This window comes from Elephantulus edwardii, unplaced genomic scaffold (genome assembly GCF_000299155.1).
Source record: "Elephantulus edwardii isolate Elephantulus edwardi_28Jun2011 unplaced genomic scaffold, EleEdw1.0 scaffold00282, whole genome shotgun sequence".
Taxonomy (NCBI): Eukaryota; Metazoa; Chordata; class Mammalia; order Macroscelidea; family Macroscelididae; genus Elephantulus; species Elephantulus edwardii.
The window spans coordinates 1,485,758-1,503,614 of NW_006400032.1; the positions used below are offsets into that span (position 1 = coordinate 1,485,758).

Consider the following 17,857-nt stretch of genomic DNA (forward strand, 5'->3'; position numbering starts at 1 on the left):
CTGAAATACTTCAATTGGTATACCATCTATTCCTGGGGCTTTATTTTTTGCTATTTCCTTCAAAGCAGCTTGAACTTCTTCCTTCATCACCACATAGCAACCCTATAAAGAACAGCCCTAAACCCTGCTTTATTCTGTGCCAATCTTATTGTCTCCGACTCACCTACCCTTATTATCTGTCACTGAATCAATCCATCTCATCGAGGGTCTTCCTCTCCTGTACAATCCCTCCAACCTTCCAAAATGATATCCCTCTGTAAGGACTGGTCCCGCCTTCTTAACAGTATCAGCAATACAAGTATAATAAATCAGTGAGGATCAAATATATTAATGGTCAGTTAGCTGGGCCTACTGGCTTGATTTCTGGGAGGAGGTGTGCAGCTCATGGAAAATAAAAACCCAAACCCACTGGTGTCCAGTGAGGTCCAGCTCTTAGTGACGATCATTGAGTGTCCACGGCTGTAAATCTTTATGGGGAGGAGGATGCCCATTTTTTCTCCTGAGGAGTAGCTGGTGGATTAAAAATCTGTATGTTTTTCACTAGACCCCTACAGCTCCTGGGTAGGCACTAAAAATATTTGCTATTGATGTCAAAATAAAATTTAAGGCACTTGTGGGAGGTAGCTAGGTGAAGGGTGTAGTGGAAGAGCTAAATTGTTCTAAGCAGAAGAAATGTTAATTGTAGCAATCGGAATTTGTGAAACATTCACCATGTGCAAATTTTATTATACACAAGACAATTAAGTTCATGCATTAGCTCACAGACTGCATACAATAACCTTACCATTTCCACTACACCGGTGAGGAAACTGAGGCTTAGAGAGTTAGAAGGCTTCACCAGTGTCAAGGCCTCTTATAACCAATAAACAGTAGAGCTGGGATTCAAACCTTTGTCTGTCCATTGGCAAAGTCTGTACTTTAACCACTGTCTCACAGGCCCCTCTAACAACAGGTGGAAGGGGCTGCCTTCTACCTCCTTAGTCCGTAGGGTTACATACTAACTCAGGTGTGGCCATTCTGCCTGCTTCACATTTTATTACCTGAAAGAATTCAGTAACATTTTCACACCTGGGCATCTGGACACTTTGTCTTCTAGATATTTTAAAAGAATGTCTGAATAAGCAACTCCCTAGTAGTTAACCTTCATGCTTGGAAGGGTGGACGGACAGCTCAAGAGAGGAAGACCCTGGATGATATAGATTGACTCAGTGACTGGGAATTTAAGGAGGGTGAGTGTGTTGGAGACAAGGAAATTGGCTCAGGATAGAGCAGGATTCAGAGCTGTTGTCTATAGGGTCGCTGTGAGTCGGAGCTGACTCGACAGCACATAACACAGTTAACCTGTATGTCAGCCCAAAGGTTAATAGTATTTTACACAGAGAAATAGTTATGCATTTTATTCTCCTTTTGTTGTTGTTGTTATGTGCTGTTGAGATGCTTGCGACTCCCTAAACTCTGCTCTGTCCTGTGCCAATTACACTGTCTCTGACACTCCCAACCCGATTATCCCAGTCACTGAATCAATCCACCTCATAGAGGGCCTTCCTCTCCTGCGCTGTCCCTCCACCCTCCCAAGCATGATGTCCTTCTCCAAGGACCGGTCTCTCCTCACAACATGTCCAAAGTATGTTAGACGGAGCCTCAGAATCCTTGCCTCCAAGGAGCCACCTGGTTTAACCCTTTCCAGGACAAATCTGTTTGTTTTCCTAGCAGTCCTTGGTATTCTCAATACTCTTCTCCAGCACCACAGCTCAAAGGCATCAATTCTCCTTCTATCCTCCTTGGTCATTGTCCAACTCTCTGATGCATAACAAGTGATTGTGAAGGCCTGTATCAAACACACTTTAGTCTCCAGAGAGACACCATTGCTCTTCAGTACTTTGGAGAGGTCCCTAACAGCAGACTTTCCCATGGCAATGTGCCTTTTAATTTCCTGGTAATTTTAAAAAGGTAATGTTCCCTAATGGGGAAGATGTTACATATTGACCATAATGGATGTCATCTTCCTCATCCCCAAATAAGGCAACAGTTAAAGCACAATGTCTTTAAAGGGTGTTGTTGTGTTTTTCTTTCTGAATTTCTAAATAATTTTTATCGTGGTTTGTCTTAGATAAGCGGTTTGTCTTAGTTTGTTCTTTCACTACACATGCCTCATAAAGCACCAAATGGAAGGATTCCATTCTATTTAGTCAAGAGAAAGTAGTAAAAACCTTGCCTTGTATTCATCTCTGTTTCTGTCTGTAGTCACTTGCTGTGTATTGTGGGTTCAGAACAGGCTCATAGCTGACATTCCAGCGGGCTTTCAGAGGCAGTAAATCACATGGGCAGAGACTGCCCCATCTTTCTCCTGTGGAGTAGCTGGTGGATTTGAACCATGTTCTTTTGGTTGGCAGAACAACAACTCACCACTAAGCTACTAGGACTCCCTGGTGTCATTTAGTTGCTAGTAAAGTCTCCTTCTTTAATGATCAAGAAAAAAAAAAGCAGCCTTTATCTCAAGGATACCAGAGACAAGATTCTCAACGGAAGGTTGGATAGGAACTGAGAAAATAAACAAAACTAAAAAAGCCAACTAGAATCCTACATTATTTTGGAGTGCATATCTTTTCCTTAAAGTACTTAGTGAAGAGCAAACACTACAGTGTTAAGAGTGGATTACCCTCTGACACTAAGAAAACAAAAATCCTCCCAATTAGACCGATAAGCAACAGTATGATAAACAGAGAAAAGATTGAAGGTAGCCAGGATTTTATTTCACTTGGATCCATAATCAACACCCATGGAAGTAGCAGTCAAGATATGAAATTACATATTGTACTGGGCAACTATGCTGCCAAGGGCCTCTTTAAAGAGCAAAGACATCAGTTTAAGCACTAAGGTGTGCTTAGCCCAACCCACTGTATTTTCTATGCTTCATATGCATGTAAAAGTCAGGCAGTGGATAAGGAAGAGCAAGGAAGAATTGATTCATCTGAATTGTGGTGTTGGTGAAGCAGATTGAACATACCATGGGACGCCTAGAGAATGAACACATCTGACTTGGAGTAAGTGCAGCCAGTGTGCTCCTTGGAAGCAAATATGTTGAGACTTTATCTCATATACTTTGGATATATTGTCAGGAAGAGGCCAGTACCTGGAAATATTATACTTAGGAAATTGCAGGGTCAACAAAAGGGAGAAAGATCACCAATGAAATAGATTGATGTAGTGACTGCATCGATGGGTTTAAGCCTAGCAGAGACCGTGAGGATGGCACAGAATTGGGCAGAGTTTTGTTCTGTTGTATGTAGGGTCACTACGAGTTGGGGGCATCTCAACAGCACCTAACAACACACCCCCTATTTCTGCTCCTTTATGTCTTAGTACTCTCTACTGTAGTCCAACTCTTGCATTCCAGCGCTCAAACACCCTTCAGCTTTTACCGATTTTGGATGGTACTTCCAGGTCAATGAGCAATACTGTTAGGCTCCGAGTTCCTTGATTCACCTGATCTGAAGAGTCATTTGAGCACTGATTTACTAATATATTGCATCTCCAAGATCAGCTGTCCAGTCTTGGTCCACAAAATTGTGAACATGAAGGTGTGGAACCATCTGGGATGTAGGACTCCCCTCTAGAGCCCTGAGAGAAAATGTGGTTGGTGTGGAACCATCTGGGATGTAGGACTCCCCTCTAGAGCCCTGAGAGAAAATGTGGTTGGAGCTAATTGCCATACAAGGACTCATCTATAGATAGCTTGGTGGAGATAGCAGTGGGACACTGACAGGGGTAGGATTCTCACCTTCCATGGGGGCAGTTCCAGACAGATGCAGCTTCTGTGCAGCCCCCTGACTGCCAGTGGTGGACTGCATGCTGCCAGCTTGAATGATGAGATCAGCAGTTGCTAGACTGAGACAAACTGGGAAGAAAGACCTAATGTTCCACTAAAAATCCACCAATGTAAACACTTTAAAATTCACTGTGCACGGGAGCGTGGCTTTATCTTAAGGTTCAAGTGAACAGTGGGTCCCTTTTTGGAGGGAAAGGGGACATGTTATGGCCCTTTGTACTTCTCCCATATTGCTCATATTTCCCTACAGTTGCCATTCAGAAGTGCCCCCGTCTTGTGACATGTGGCATTTCCTTCCCAACCACAGCACCTGAAGGCTTCATGATAAAGAACAGCTCTGCCAAACCAGAAGCATGAGGTTCAAATCTACCGCTGCTCCATGACAGAAAGATGGGCAATCTCCTCCCTTGTGATTTATTGCCTCTGAACAGCTACTTGAAGGTCAGCTGGAACAAAGTTACAGAATAACAACAAACAAAACTGTATCAGCTCATGAAAACAAAGAGAGCTAAATTCCTGGGAAAGGGTTGGCCAGTAGAAGAGAAGAGTTGCAGGTGTATTCAAAATGGTTGACTCTGGAGAACATTATGCTGAGTGAAATATCCCAGTCACAAAAGGACAAATATTACATGATGCCACTGTTGTAAAATGGGACTGTCCTTGGGGTTGGGGAGAGAATGAGTAAGATGGGTTCAATAATGTATACTGCACTGAAACAGAGGAGGGAGAGAACCGTCTAAAAGAGAGATGTAACTGGGTATTTCTGTCATCACAGGAGACTAGAGCGAGGGCTGCATGGTGGAGGGGACCTGGGGAAGTGTTTGTAAAACAATGAAAGAATCTTTTCTTTTACTTTTCCATAATTTTTGGACTCATGTACTTATAACTTGTTAGTCAAATTAGTGTCTTCTAGGTTGCAACACCCCCATGATACATCTTGAAGGATATGTACATGTACAGCCAAGCACAATCAATAAGAGTGCATCTGAATTCCAAAATCAATCTCCATAATAGTCTATGTGTTTCCTACTGCCAAAGGGGCCCTTTAGAGTAGTGAGAGAAGATCTTCACCCTGAAACCCACAGCGTCCCTTTTCAGCAGGAAGTAGCTAAGAGAATACGCCGTCCCCTTTTCCTTATGACTCAGGGTGAAGTCTCTCTCAGGGAGGAGTGATAGGGAATGGCAAAGGACACACTGACAAAGAAGATTAATCAGAACTGGCTTTGACAAGCACTGTGGCATTTGGGCAAGAACAAACTGGGAGGAGGGTAGAGAGAATAGTGCAACAATGAATGAGTGGAAGCCCAAAATCTCTGTAAATGTTTATGAAAATTAATAAAATATAATTATAGAGAAAAAAAAGAGTTGCAGGTGTGAGGTTAGCAGATTACCATTTTGGATTGTCTGAAGAGCGTCCCCATGGCCTCGGCTCACTTGCCATTCATTATTAGCTCGAGTAATTAGTATTTGGCAGACGGGGTTCCCTCTTCCTCGCTGGTTCCATCATCTGTCCAGTGGATTTAGGCTTGGTTTAGGCAGCCAAATGAATTTCTTGCCTACACTCCTGATAGCATGTCAGGAGTGGCAGCAGCAGAACAAGCTAGGAGAGCAAAGTGGCATCTTTCTACCTTTGCAGTTCCTCTTCCTCTGACACCTTGGGACAAAGCACCTGCTCTTTCCATGGTTATAAAGTGACATCACTGAGTCCGTGATAGGAGAGGCCAATATGACAGCTCAGGTTTAAAACAAACCAGAAAAGATGCCTTTAGCAGCTTCTATTCTCATTTTGCCCGATTCCTACTTCTGATTTTTTGTGTTTTATGTTTCCTTTGCCCCTGTTCCCACATCCTCACCTTGTGTTTCTATTCATTTTCCGTATTCTGTGATTCTTGACATAAGGTATTTGCTCTGTTAGCAATCCGTGAAGCTAATTGAGAAGTGATTGGTGTAGCTATTTCACTTGCTATGAGATATGTGGTTTGAGTGCATTAGTTGATCCACGGAAGAAATATGGACAATCTCCTGTGCAATTTACTGCCTTTTAAGAACTACTGGAGGGTCAGGTATGGATTGGATCCAACTAGAGGATATACAACAACATGCCCAGCAAAAGGAGCTCTGGTATTGGAGTCCTTAAGGAACTGTGCTGCTAACCCAGAGGCAGAACCTCCCAGAGGGTTCAAAGCCGTTAGCTATTGTGCAGGAGAAAGATGGGCAATCTCCTCCCAGGTGAATCTCCCCCAGACCCACTGGAGGGTCAGATATGGATGCATTCTGACTAGAAAGCAATGTTTATGCCCAGCAAAGTCCAGCCCTCAAACTAAAGAACATGAAAACACTTAACAGGAAGTTTACTTTATCTACATATACTTAGTTTACTGCATCTTCTCCACAAAATTCTACAGAATTTTAGCTCCTCCCCAAGAGCAACAACAATGAAAGTCCAATTAGCAGGTTGCACAAAAGGCCTTTGTGGTCTCCAGGTTTAGACATGCTCCTCACAGACACGAGCAGATATTTCTTGCCCCCTCAAATCCTACTCCCTTCAGTATAGAGTATCCTTTTTGCCACATCTGCTATTAATGCAGTTGGTCACAAAGACCTTGTGTATTCGTTTGCTATCATATAAAAACCTGAGCTTGCATGGTGCCAGAACTCCTTACTACATACATTCTTAATGCTGCATTATCATCTTTATAAGCAAATAAGTCACTAAATATCTCATAAACACAAGGGCCTTCATGTATACATGTCACCATGTTAAGACAGAGATTGATGCCTTCAACAGACATATCTGATTCCTTGATTTTTATCACTGCCTGCCCAGGCTACGTCAGGGACTAGTCGTCTTTCTCCTTGTTAGGTGGATGCCCCAATAAACTTCAATAGGCATCAGGACGAGTGAACGAGTGCATTTTCCCACGTCAGCATCGGAATTCTAATTTAGCTGATGGATTCTTAACTCTTGGCGACAACAGGAGTGTGGCTTTATCTGAAGGCTGAAGAGCAAGCGCACTAGGCCCCCTTTTTGGGAGGTTGGGTGAAGTGACACATAAATGACATCTTATAGTCATTTGCATTTCTCTCATACTGCTATTCTTCTGCTGAAGCTGCCCTGCAGAAGTTTTCCCATCTCATGAAAATTATCATTCTACAAAAAAAATCTGTCTTAAAAATATGGTCATAGTTGACTTTTGAAAGACCAAGCTGGGCCCACACTGGCCACACGTGCAAACTCAGTTTCTGTTGAATCACAATCATCCAACGTTACAACTTCCAGCTTCCTGATCTTCCCCTCCACACTTTGTTGTTGTTAGGTGCTGATGTCCAGTCAAGTACATCCATAGCAGCTCTATGAGCCTTCTCCTGTCCTGTGCCATCCATCATTTCTGATACTCTTGAGCCCATTGCTGCAGTCACTAGAGGGCCTTTCTCTCTTTTGCTGACATACCTTTCCTGATGTTGACCCTTACAAAGGACTTTATCATCTTTGCCTTGTTCAATGAGCAGTATAGCTGCACTTTCCCCAAGACATAGCTGTTCTTTTGGCAGCCCATGGGATATTCAGTATTCTTCTCCAGCACCACAACTCAAAGGGATCAACTCTTATTCTATCAGCCTTATTCACTGTTCAGTTCTCAGATGCATAGCAAGTGATTCAAAAGACCATGGCTTGAATCAGGTGCACCTTAGTCTTCAAACTGACACCACTGCCTACTCTTTTATCTCTGCATATTTCTCTTTAAGTTTCCAAAGCCTTATATGTACCCCTGGACACTTGTTTTTTTTTTTTATTTTTTTTTTTTTTATTTTGTGTGCGTGTACCGTCAAATTAGATCTGACTGGTACAGGAAGATATTGCGCCTCCTTCTCCGGCAGAGCATCTGGTGGATTGGAACCGTGTTCCTCTGGGATTGCAGTGCAGCTTCTTGCCACTAGGCCACCAGAGCTCCCCCCCCCCTGGACACTTGTAGGCTGTTAGTTGGCCCTCAAAACTCTCCAACTTGAGTCATAATTTTCCAGTTTTTCTCATGTCTTTCTTTGATATTTATGGTGATGGGTGACAGAGACATTGTAATTCTCATTAAGGGCATGAATATATATGTTGTTATTGTTGTTGTGTACAGTTGAGTCACAGCTGAGCCATCGTTGACCTTCCAGTGGATTTTCAGAGGTGCAGGAGGAGACTGCTCATCTATCTTCTGCACAGCAGCTGGTGGCCTTGAACCATGTGCCTTCAGGACTGCAGTGTAGCTTCTTGCCACTTGGCCACCAGAGATACTGATATCTCTATCTGCATCTATATTTACATATAAACTCTGGTGGCTTCTTGTTGTGTGCTGCTGAGTCAGAACTCAAACCCCTAGCTGACCCTCCAGCCAGTTTTCAGAGGCAAGAAATCCCACAGGGGGAAACGGATCATCCTTCTCCTGAAGAGCAGCTGATGAACTTGAATTGCACGTCCCAGTGATAAGTAATTATGCTGCCAATGCAAAGATACGTAGTTCAAATCTACCAGTTGCTCTGTGGGAAAATGATGGGCAATCACCTTAAGTGTGATTTACTGTCTCTGAATATCTGAAAAAGGGTCAGATATGGGTCAATTCTGACTTAATGGTACACAGAAATGACATATATTTTTTTCTTTTTTAAAATTGTGATTTTAAAGTGAGAATTTGCAAAGCATATTTGATTTTCATTTAAGCATTAACACACATTTTGTTTTATATTAATTACAATACCTATAATATCTGATGATCCTTTCATTGCATGCTATCTTTTCCTTCACCCATCTTAATAAAAATGATCTAGTTACTGATTTTAACAGTGCCCTCGCTTGCTTCTAGCTCTAGTACCTACCCAAGAATGATTCTATATTCATGCAAACCTTTCCTTAGCACTTGATGATTGTGGTCTTATGCTCTCATGACTGACTTAGCTGATTCAGCATAATGCCCTCTAGAGTAACCTATGGTATACACTGTGTCACAAATTCTTCAATGTTGCATTGTACTCCAATTATGTGTGTATTATACTTTAATTTCAAATTTACCATGGCCACATGCTTTTATGCAAGGTCCCCAGATGGCACAAATGGTTTGTATTTGACTCCTAATCAGAAAGTTTGTAGTTCAAACCCACCTCTCTACACTGCAGAAGAATGAGGTCTGACAATCTGCATCAGAAAGACTACAACCAAGAAAATCCTGTTGATTCTATTGAGTGGTACTTCCACGCTGTCATATGAAGGATTGTGGCAACAAGTTGTTTTAAAATTTATTTAAAACAATTTATCAATAATGATATGTATTTTAAAGTCTCATAACTCTTATTTTGTATGAGTCAAATTTGTTGTTGTTGTTATATGCCGTCACTTGCAACTCAAAGCGATCTTATGCACAACAGGCCTGAAACCTGCTCTATCCTGTGCCAACTTTACTGTCTCCGACACACCTACCCTCATTACCTCAGTCACTGTATCACAATCCATCTCATTGAAGGTCTCCTTCTCTTTCTCCATCCTTCCACCTTCCCAAGCATGATGACCCTCACCAAGTATCGGTCCCTCCATGCAACATGCCCAAAGTAAGTCAGACGAAGCCTCAGAATCCTTGCTTCCAAGGACCACGCTGACTTCACCTTCTTTAGGACGAACCATTTGTTCTCCCGGCAGTCTGTGGTATATTCAACACTCTTCTCCAGCACCAAAGCTCAAAGGCATCAGTTCTTTTTCTATCATCCCTAGTCATTGTCCAGCTCTCTGACACATAGCAAGTAACGGTGAAGACTATGGCCTGGATCAGATGTACCTTTGTTTCCAGCTTGACGTTGTTGCTCTTCAGTACTCTGGAGAGGTCCATGACAGCTGACTTTCCCAATGTAATTTGTATCTTGATTTCCTGGCTGCTGGTACCAAGAGTATTGATTGTGGAGCCAAGCAAACTAAAACTGTTAACAATCTCAATCTCTTCACCATCCATCATGATGCTGCCAATTGGCCCAGTGGTGAGAATCTTGGTTGTCTTGATGTTGAGCTTCAGTCCAATTTAGAGCAAAATTTATTCAAGCAATATTTACTGTGTCCTTTATGTGTCAGGAATGAAATGAAATGACAGGGTGAATAAGAGAGAAGGTTTCCTGAAGCAGGAATTCTAGAAACAAGAGGTTCCAAATTAATTTACTCTATAAAGTCACAAAGATGATGGTAATGACTAGGACTATATACATTTTCTGTATGGTAATAAGGAGCTCAGGTGGCCTAGTAACAGTGTGGTGATATTGAAGGCATGTGGTTCAAATCCACCAGCTGTTCAAGGGAGAGGGATGGACAGTCTCTTCCCCTGTGATTTACTGTCTCTGAAGAACCCCTGGAGGGTCACCTATGGGTCGGTTCTGATTCGACAGTACACAAAAACAACATGTGTGTTATAGACGGTAGACACTGAGCTGAAAGTAAAAGAAGAAAAAAAAAGGCTTCATAGCTAAGTACTTCATCATATCAATTACTTCCATTCAGGAAATACGTGCTCATTATTTGCTTCCAACTAGAAAATTACTTTATCCTTCTTTTCTTTGAAGCTCTCTTATATCTGTTATTACTCAGGGTCTCCAGCCAATTTTTCATCAAATTGCCCTATTTGTAGCTTCCAAACGTTGACACCTCTGTGCTGAAAAGAAGCCTGTAAAATGCCTTAGAGGCTTACACCGTGTGGGGGAGAAATGGTACTTAAGCCCTTAATGAAATTATGAGCTTAGAAATGGTTGCATTTTGGGTTTATAGAAGGCTTTCCCCACTTTTCATTTTTGAGGGGGTGGTGATGGCAGGGGAAGGAGAGGCAGTGACAATGGGTGTGGGAGGCTGGGGTAGGTGGGCATGGAATACACATTTATCATTTTCTGTTTTAAAATAGGAATTTTATGAGTTAGAAATTTCTGAACACTTAATATTGTCTCAATTTGTTGAGTAATTCCCAGAATATTGATTTTACAGCCTAGTCTCTGTTTAGCTTCTCTGATCTTAAACCAATTAAGACAGCTTTCCCTAAAAATATGTCACCCAGACGAGTACACTGTATTTCCAAATGGGCTACACTGGGACACCTTGGGGTTATCACCTTCGTCAATTAAGAGAAAATGTTTCTGTTAATACAGCCATAGATCACACTAGCACGGCTGATAGCCCCAGTAAACCAACTGCTTATTCTACTCTCTGATGAGCCATGTTTACATTTATTTCTTCTGTTACATGAGTAGTAAGGGAAGTATCCTTTTTCCAAGGGGTGATGACAGCGGGGTAAAGAGGTAGTGAGTGTGAAAAAAAAAAAAAAGAGGTAGTGAGTGTGAAAATCTATTCACTATGACACGTCCAACCATTGTTCCTGATTATCAATAACCACTGGATCCCTATGTTATTAATAAAAAGAGGATCAGAGAGGGAATTTACATTTACAGAACCTTACCATAGGATTGAAGCTCAACATCAAGAAAACCAAGATTCTCACCACTGGGCCAATGGGCAGCATCATAATGGATGGTGAAGAGATTGAGATTGTTAACAGTTTTAGTTTGCTTGGCTCCACAATCAATACTCTTGGTACCAGCAGCCAGGAACGAATTGCATTGGGAAAGTCAGCTATTAGAGACCTCTCCAAGGTACTGAAGAGCAACAATGTCGGGCTGGAGACTAAGGTGTGCTTGATCCAGGCCATGTTGTTGTTATGTGCTGTCGAGTCGCCTGTGACTCATAGCAACCCTATGTACAACAGCCCTAAACTCCGCTCTGTCCTGTGCCAATCACACTGTCTCCGACACTCCCATCCCAATTATCCCAATCACTGAATCAATCCACCTCATAGAGGGCCTTCCTCTGCTGTGCTGTCCCTCCACCCTCCCAAGCATGATGTCCCTCTCCAAGGACAGGTCTCTCCTCACAACATGTCCAAAGTATGTTAGACGGAGCCTCAGAATCCTTGCCTCCAAGGAGCCACCTGGTTTAACCCTTTCCAGGACAAATCTGTTTGTTTTCCTAGCAGTCCATGGTATTCTCAATACTCTTCTCCAGCACCACAGCTCAAAGGCATCAATTCTCCTTCTATCCTCCTTGGTCATTGTCCAACTCTCTGATGCATAACAGGTGACTGCGAAGACCATGGCCTGTATCAGATGCACCTTAGTCTCCAGAGAGACACCATTGCTCTTCAGCACTTTGGAGAGGTCCCTAACAGCAGACTTTCCCATTGCAATGCACCTTTTAATTTCCTGGCTGCTGGTGCCAAGACTGTTGACTATGGAGCCAAGCAAACTAAAGCTGTGTACAATCTCAATCTCTTCATCATCCATCCTGATGCTGCCAATTGGTCCAGTGGTGAGAATCTGGTGATCCAGGCCATAGTCTTCGCAATTGCATGCTATGCGTCAGAAAGCTGGAGAATGACTAGGAATGATAGAAAATTGATGCCTTTGAGTTGTGGTGCTGGAGAAGAGTGTTGAGTATACCATGGACTGCTAGGAGAACAAACAGGCTTGTTTGCCCTAGAGAGGGTGAAACTAGGCTGCTCCTCGGAGGCAAAGATTCTGAAGCTTCATCTGACATAACTTTCGGCATGTTGCAAGGATGGACCAGACCTTCAAGAGGGACATCATGTTTGGGAGGGTGGAGGGACATTGCAAGAGAGGAAGACCTTCAATGAGATGGATCGATTCAGTGATTAGGGTAATGGGTGTAGGTGTTTCAGAGACAGTGAGGCTGGCTCAGGATAGAGCAGGGTTTTGGGCTCTTGTACGTAGAGTCGGTGTGAGTCAGAGGTGACTTGACCGCACATAACAACAACCACAACCATTAGGAACAGCTATAGTCTAGATGTCCCAACTCTCATTTTATGCCAAAGGTCTTATTTCCATTTCATAGATAGTGAAACTGAGAAAATACACAACGTGTCCTGGTAACACCCAGGCTCAATGGTGAAACCATCTGTGACAATGTTGGTGGTGGTTTGCCATGAGAACAAGGAAGCTAAATAAGAGGCTCAAACTCACCAGCTTATTCCACTGCAGAAACGTGTGGCAGTCGGTTTCCCTAAAGATTATAACCTTGGAAGTCCTATCCTGCAGTCCTATCCTATCCTATAGGGCAACAGTCAGAATTGTAAAGTAACAGGCTTGCTTTTTTTTGGTGAGCACTGCGTGCAGGCACTTTGATTATTTCTCCCCCAACTCTTATCGCGTTTTTTTCTTTCTGCTGTCTAATCTTGCAGGCTGAAAGCTAAATGTGTCTCTTGTTTCCTTGACCTTTTCAGAGACAGACAGAAGTGCAGAAAATAGGGAAGGAAATGAGCGAAGGTAGAAGGAAAGCAGAGCGAGAGAAGGGCAAAGAGAAGGAGCAGCGAGGGAGCCCTGGTTTGCCCGGAGGCTGCTAGAAAGCGGGGAGAACGAGGAGCCGGCAGCGCCCACTGGTCCCCGGAGCTGCCAATCGGGGCGTAATCCTGTAGGAATTTCGCCCGGGTTTAACTGGGAGTCACCCGGCCGCCTGCTCTCACCCTGCCGCCCGGAGGAGCGCAGAGGAGCAGCTCGGGAGGCGGGCGGACGGGCTGCAGGGGGAGGCGAGGAGGGAGGGCCGGGAGGCGGCGGCGGCGGCGGGAGGAGGGGCGCGGCGGCGGCGCTCTAGTCCCGGGCGGGCGCGCGCTCGCCTCTCCAGATACTCCGGGAGCTCCGGCCGCGCGGACCGCGCGTCCCCACCGCTCTGCACCCAAACTTCAGCTCCGGCGGCGCATTTCAAGCCGCCGAATCGCTTCCTGGCAATTAGAAACTCAGCCGCGACCTGAGGAACGAGTGCGCGGAGGAATAAAACAACGGCGGCAAAAGGGCTCCAGAGAGCAGCCGCTTCAGAGCTCCAACTCGGCGTCGGGAGCTCAGAAAACAACAAGTGAGAAGGCGCCGCGTTCCCGGGGCGCAGCTGCGGGCGGGAGGAGGAAGCGAGCAGCTCCCCGAGCCCCTGCAGCCCTCGCCGCCTTCGCAGCGGCTGCTCGGCTCCGGATCCCCGGACGCGGGTGGCGCCGATCGCTGGGCAAGAGGCTTCGTTCCACGCTGGTTGCAAGCGGCGGCTGGGAGCAGCGGGTCCCCGGGAATATGTGGCGCGCGTGGATCCTGCTCACCTTGGGCTTGGTGGCCTGCGTGTCGGCGGAGTCGGTGAGTGGGCCGGGCGGGGGACGCGCGCTTGCGCTTCAAGGTGCTCTAGGTCTCCAGGAGCTCCCGCAGCCCCGCGGGAATCGGGGTGCGCCGCCTGGGAGATCCCACCCCTAGGCGCCACGCTCAGCTCCCAGCATCTGCCAGGGCAAACGTGCTTCCCCTCCACCTTTTCTCCTCCACGCAGAAAGGCTTCGTTCGCTTGAGTCACTCCGAGGTCCCCGGAATTGGATGTTGTGAGCGTCACAATTTTATCCAACTGCAGAAACCTTAGAAGTCACTCTCAACTTGTTCGGCCTTGGGGAGGGCTTTTGCTGCGGGACCCTGGAAGGACCGAGCCGGGGGAGATGAGAGCTCTGTTAGGGTCCGCAAGGAAACGGGTTGGCCCCGCGCGTTCCCCGGCACCGGAGCTGGAAACTTTGGGTGCCTTCTTTTCGCTCGCGCTTCTCTGAAGCCGGATTGCCTTTTCTGAACGCAACTTCTGGGTAGATTGCGTCCCTGACTCAAGAAACCGGCAAGTGTTGCGGGGAAGAAAGTTTGCAAAAGTTCTTTTGTTTGGTTTTCCTGGGCTGGGGAGAGGTTGGCCAACACCGTCCCTGGCAGCGCAGTCGGAGGTCCCTGGTTCCGCAGCGGGACGCTGGGGGTGACCCCATCGCCCTGGAAAATGCCTGGGCGCCGGTCTCTGCAGTTTTAAGCCCTGTGATGACCCCTCCTTCCCTACTGAGCTTAGAAGCTGGAGGACATTTTAATATCAGTTGCACTGGAATGCCCAAAGCAGGGGCGAGGCAGGATGCATGGAACCACACTTGGCCTTCTGGTTTCCCTGCGCTTTGCAGTGGGCGGCTTTTCGCCAACCACGCTAGCTCGCTGGGCCCTGGAGGGAGTCAGCCGCGGGTGGTTGGACCGGGTCGTGCCGCGTGCCGGCACCGGACCTTCCTCTCGGGCTCCAGCGGTGGGAACTTGATTGTTCCTCGGTTCATACAGTTTTCCTGCGGCTCGATCCAGTTTCCCCGAGTCGCCCAATGAGCGCCCCCTAAGGGGCACCACCTCGTGGATGTCCTCTCTGTGGCAGCCACTACCTGGCCTCCCACCGTCCACCTGGCCAAGTGGAAGCCCTGTGTCCCCAGGTGTGCCTGCACTGAAGGAGTGTTACTGTGTCTGCGCCTCCGCACCCCCCCAGTATTACTTCCCTTTCCCCGTTAACAACTTAATTCAGCGAACTCTTTTCCAAGAAAAGATGTCACCACTTGAGCTTTTCACCCTCTTTCCTTCCCCCCCCCCCTTTTTTTTGTATTGAGGCAATTTAGGCTTGGGAAACCTCTGTGGCACTGAACAGCCGAGTGGACATTTTTTAACCAGTGCCAGAATCTCCGTGTGTAGTTAGCAGGTTTCTCAGCATTACTTGGAATTGGAAAGCACCCATAGTCGTTACGCAAAGTGCTCAGTCTGTGAACTAGATTGTCCCAGTCTTACCTGTATTTCTCTTTAGCAAACGATGGTTAATCCTTTGGGATTGGTGCTCGCCCAGCCAGTTGTGAACTTTGGCTTCTTGAACACAAAAAGAGAGATTCTCCGTTTATTTCAGGAAACATTATTGCTCATCTTGTTGCAAAACAGGGCGAAGTGGGGGAGAGGGCATCATCTGAAGGTTTTCAAGAAGAGGCTGCCGGAAAAGCTTCACTGGGTTAGGGTGAATCTTTCCCCAAGTCTTGCTCTGTGGGGTATCGAGATTGAATGTGTCTGTCTTTTGCCACTCTGGTTTTGTTATAAATTGGTATTTTTCCTTTAAGGAAGCTTTATGGCTGAACTAAAAATCCGGTCACCTCACTGGTGACCCCTTTCTTTAGCAGTCTGTGTCTTTCGTGTTTGTTTAAACATGTATTGAAATCGTAACTGGATGCATTCAGTGTGAGCGTGAGTGGCTGGCTTCCTTTACCATGTCATGTTTGCAGTAATTGGAACAACATTAGAAAGGTGATTTAGACTCTGAAAGTGTCACTTCAGGGACTCTACCGGAATGGTTTTTGAGCAGTGAGTCAACCATCAAGACGCTGTTTTGAAGCTCATCTAATAATGCATCCAGATTCTCCAATCCCCTTTTTCCTGTTGTAAACATAAATATGTGTGGAGTAGAAATCACATTAAAAAATTAGTTATAAAACACTTTATTTCTAGTACTTATTTTCATTGGAGAATGACAGCATTTCCTGGGGTCCGGAAGTAGGGATCAGCAGAGCTTAAAATCTCTCTCTAAAAGGAAGGAAGTCTCTTGTTTGTCATGCCTTGGGTTTTACCCTGGGGTGTGTGTGTAAGACTCCTAGGAACTGTCTCTGAGCAATCAGAAAGGTTGAAAAGGACAGTGAGTCTTCTTCGTGAATGTTAGAGACTGAGCTGCCGGTGCTTTGCCAGGGAAAGCCTGGTGATGCATTCATACTTTCCACTGGCAGGATAGGGCTTCCACTGCTGAAACAACAGTGTAAGGGAGAGCTTGACCGAGTGTGGCGGTAGTGATATGCTGCTGTTTTCACTACCTTTTTTTTTTTTAATATGACTGTTTATCTTTAGAAATAATATATTGCAGACTACTATAAACACATAATTTGAAGTGTAAATATGTTTAAGAAAAGGAAGTGTTTTGAAGTTGTGGAATTTTATACCCATGTTTAGATGTCTGTAAGTGCAAAGACACTGATGGCATTTAGAGACATGTATCTCAGCTCTTAATGCACTGTGAAAGATAGAACTGGGCAAAGTGTGCATTAGAAAGGAAAATAAAATTGTTATCCTACAACCTTTGGCAGTTCTTGACGATACCGTGTTTTGACTGTTCTGGGAATAAAATTATTTCACTAAGGAATTTTATAGAAATAAGTTGGTTATATTAGCTGGAAGGAGGTTTTCAACAAGAAGTAAAGAAAGAGCTAAAGTGTCAAAGTGAGTTTCAGAAAGTGAGTGTCCAAGAATGAACTTGAACTTGTTCTGAATTCTCACTTCAGGGACCAGTTAGTTATACTGAAATCTGTGGTAATAGATTTGACACTGCCAACCCAAAGGCATGAGGTTCAAATCCATAGGCTCCTCCACAGGAGAAAGATGGGCAGTGTGATTAACGGCCTCTGAAAACTCACTGGAGGATCAGCTGTGGTATTCAGCAACAGCATCATCATTTGCATGGCAGCCTCTGGGGACTGTGTGGCATGACACGAAGTGGCACCTTGGATAATCATTAATTTGGAAAGGATTTCAGAAGATACTGTAGTTTTTCGCTGGGTGGAATTACTTGTTAACTTTCTCAGAAACCAGACTGTGTGTGTGCTTGATCTGTGCATGTGCTTGATGTGTGTGGTTTGATCTGGAACAATTGTGCTCATCAGCTGTTTAAGAGGGTGACAAGCCTCACATAAATTATCAGCTCTCCAGAAGTCCCTGGAGACCTGACTGACTAGCTGAAGGTGGAATGTTTTCAGGTTGGTGAGGCCCAGAGTTTGACCCAGTCACGCAGAGACCAAACAGCTCTGTCATTAAGGTTTATGGGGAGTCCAGTCCAACCACTGTACCCACTGGCTTGACTACTGGCCTGGAGCCAGTAGATCCTGTGGGAAATGGCAGCAGAGTATGAAGTCTCTGGATTTTCAAATTAAACTTGGTTGGGGTGGGGAATACCTCCCCTTGCTTTTTTTCTTTGGAAGGGAGAAAGTCTGTCATTCGTGTTACTGTCTGCAGTCTGATATCTCAGGAATCATCAAGGCCATTTATGATTTGGAAAAGAATTGATGCCTCTGAGCTGTGGTCTTGGAGAAGAGTATTGAATATACCATGGACTGCTAAGAAAATGAACAGGTTCAT

General features: G+C 45.1%; 1 pseudogene; it reads left to right on the forward strand.

The window, feature by feature from the left end:
- Window positions 1-17,857, forward strand: part of LOC102847827 — a 197,924-nt pseudogene that overhangs the window by 30,530 nt on the left and 149,537 nt on the right.